This window comes from Piliocolobus tephrosceles, chromosome 18 (genome assembly GCF_002776525.5).
Source record: "Piliocolobus tephrosceles isolate RC106 chromosome 18, ASM277652v3, whole genome shotgun sequence".
Classification (NCBI taxonomy): domain Eukaryota; kingdom Metazoa; phylum Chordata; class Mammalia; order Primates; family Cercopithecidae; genus Piliocolobus; species Piliocolobus tephrosceles.
In genome coordinates, this window is record NC_045451.1 from 59,614,854 (window position 1) to 59,617,798 (window position 2,945).

The window sequence follows — 2,945 nt, forward strand, 5'->3', positions numbered from 1 at the left end:
GAATGGCCTCTCTTTTAGAACTTCTTATCTGAAGTTGAAAAAAGGTTCTTAAAATCATTTATGCCAATAAAACTTGGAAGTGTTGAAAGAATCCCAAAAGAGTAGGCATCTTAGACATGGTGCCGCCTTGTTGCCTGTAACAGCAGTCCCGGTTCCACTCTGTTAATCCTGTCAAAGCAAAACCGCACAACTGGGACTCTCACGGATACTACTACAACTGAAGGCTGGAAAAAGGAGCCAGGCATGAGTTTGCTGTGAGTAGAAAAGTAGGAAGTGGTAAAGCTACTTAGCTGAGAGATTGGGGGACTGAGGGCTTAAATTAATATGATCAAGAAAATAATGAGTCTCCAAATTAACAGCAGCTGGCCAGGGAGACTCAAAAAGCAAATGCTGTTATTTATTTAAGGTTCAATCGTCTTACCTGGGATTGTGGATATCTGCACAAGATGGGCTGCTTGGCATGGCTGGGAGCCCCGGAGCTGCCACCAAGCAGTGGGCACTGGGTGCACGGATGGGGAAATCACCACGTGCTGGGTCGTACCTCAGCTTTACAGGAACCGTCTCATTTGACCCTTACAGAACTCTGGGAGTCAGGTGCAGTGGCTATCATTCCATGTTATGAAAGGGGAAGCTGAACGCAGGGCGACTGCCCAGTTAGAGCATCTTCTTTTCTGGTACCTGTACACCCAGATTTCCAGTTGCAACTTGATCTTACTTTCTCCTTGTTCTGTGAAAGCTGCTGACACAGGGGCTTGCTACTACCATACCATTATGCCCTAAATCCTGGCTTCAAGTCCAGCTTTATCTTCAGATAGGACCAAAATTAAGCTACAATAGAAAAAAATAACTTAATGCTAAATAAAAATAGCATCCTTTTTCTTAAAATTCCTTCAACTTTAGTGTCAGTCTGACTCCTGAAACTTCTCGTGAAACGCGTATATTTTCTGTACTTGGTATGGTAGTCATTCCGATCGCTTTACATTTCTATCTCTTCCAACTGGGTTTTTGCAACTTGGAGATCAAGATTATTGCATAACAGCATTAACAGCTAATACATCGGACTCCTCCTTGCCATTTTTCTGAGCAGGGCTGATGGAGCCAAGGCTCTACAGAATAGGGGGAGCCTTATTCTGAGGCTGATGCCCTGCTTGGGTTCTAAGGTCAAGATTCCATACGAGACCCATGCTGCTCCTGATGAGGGATGTGGGCCTGAGATTCACCATAATATAGGTCTATTAACTTTTTTCTGAAACTCTTTAAACCAACATGATTTAGAATTGTCCAAATTTCAGAGAAGAAATGTGCAAACACTGCATATTATGTACCATCCCCTAATGGGGTCTGGAGTAGCATCCCCTAATCAAACATATTTATATTTCTGCAGCTAAATATTTCACTATAAGTATACAATATAAATAGTCTAGTAGCAATTCAGTTCAGCTTTAACTGTCAAATGAGTCTAGATCTGACCAGTCTTTGTTGTCAAATGGGTTACCAAAGCCCTTTCGGTTTTCAATTGTTTTGGATCTGGGATTTTATAGAGAAGAGATCGTGAGCCTGTAAATGCAAATAGCTGCCGTTTATTGAGCACGCCTACATTCTGGTGTAATCCCCAAAAAAAAGCCTGCACAGGAAGGCACTGTTCTTTGCTGCATGTCACAGATGAGGACACTTCCATGTAGACAGGCTAGGGAGATTGCCTGAGGGCACAGAGGTAGGACGAGTTCAAATCTGGTAGAGGCCAACACAAGACATGTACTCTTGCCATTATGATGTCCTCTCCCTAAGAAAGTAACAAGCTTGGCCAGGCACAGTGGCTCACTCCTGTAATTCCAGTGCTTTGGGAGGCTGAGGTGAGAGGATCACTTGAGCCCAAGTGTTTGCGACCAGCCTGGGCAACAAAGAGGCCCAGTTTCTACAAAAAATAAAAAATAAAAAATTGCTGACTCTGGTGAACATGCCTGTAGTATCAGCTACTGGGGCGACTGAGGTGGGAGGATTGCTTAAGCCCAGGAGTTCGAGGCTGCAGTGAGCTATGATGGCACCACTGCACTCCAGCCTGGGAGACAGAGTGAGACTGTAGAAAGAGAAAAGAAAAGAAAAGAAAAAAAAAAAAAAAAAAAGAAAGGAAGAGAAAAGAAAAGAAAAGAAAGGAGGGGAGGGGAGGGAAAGAATTGGCTTGAGAGATGGCCTATCCCTCCAGGTGACCGCTTCCTTTATCTCAGGTCCCATGCCCCTTGGTGCAAGCTGTCCTCCCTTAGCATTAGCTCCAAGGGCTGTCAGGTGGACGTGGATCCCCTGCCATTTACGCAGGGCCTCTCTAGTTTTATTTTTAAAATCGTTTAGTACCCCAGACATTCTTGAAGCAGTCATTTCCTTCCCTTCTCGTTTATTAATGAGCTTATTTCTTCCTCCTCCCCACTGTTGCTCTGAGGCATTTGTGAAAGGCCTGTTGTTGCCTTTGGCTGACTCCACCTTTCTCCTTCTCCACCCCCAACCTTATCTTCTCCCTGCCAGTGGGACTAACCTTTGCGCCTTTCCTCCTGCATTTTCACAGGGGAGCCTTCCACGCCGGGGATTCTGTGCCCGGCTGGCTTCACAGCTTGTTAAATTTCACGTGCTCCTGGCTTCCTCCTTGTGAGAGGGCCTGGGCTAGGACTGCAGGGAGGTCACACTCTGGGTTGAAAATATTCCAGCTCTGTGTGGAAGAGCCGTGTTAAATTGACTCTTGCATTTCACCTTTTTGCAGAGGGCAGCGCTGTGATGCACACCCTTAGTGGGCTGGGGCTGGGGCTGGGGCTGGGGCTGGGAGTGGGGCTGGGGCTGGGGCTGGGGCTGAGGGCCTTCTTATTCCAAACCTAGTGCAGGATCTTGTGCCACTTGGCAGCTCCTGGCGGTTTTGTGACTCAATCAACACAAAAGGAACCTGTGGCTGATTTAGCTTC

General features: G+C 46.1%; 1 long non-coding RNA gene across 1 annotated transcript; it reads right to left on the reverse strand.

Annotated features, from left to right (window-relative positions):
* Positions 1-1,564: 1,564 nt before the first annotated feature.
* On the reverse strand, positions 1,565-2,739 carry LOC113225118. Its single transcript, XR_003309751.1, has 2 exons — positions 2,528-2,739; positions 1,565-1,700 (listed from the first exon to the last, which is right to left on the reverse strand). It is a non-coding gene; the product is annotated as an uncharacterized LOC113225118 (long non-coding RNA).
* Positions 2,740-2,945: the final 206 nt, after the last annotated feature.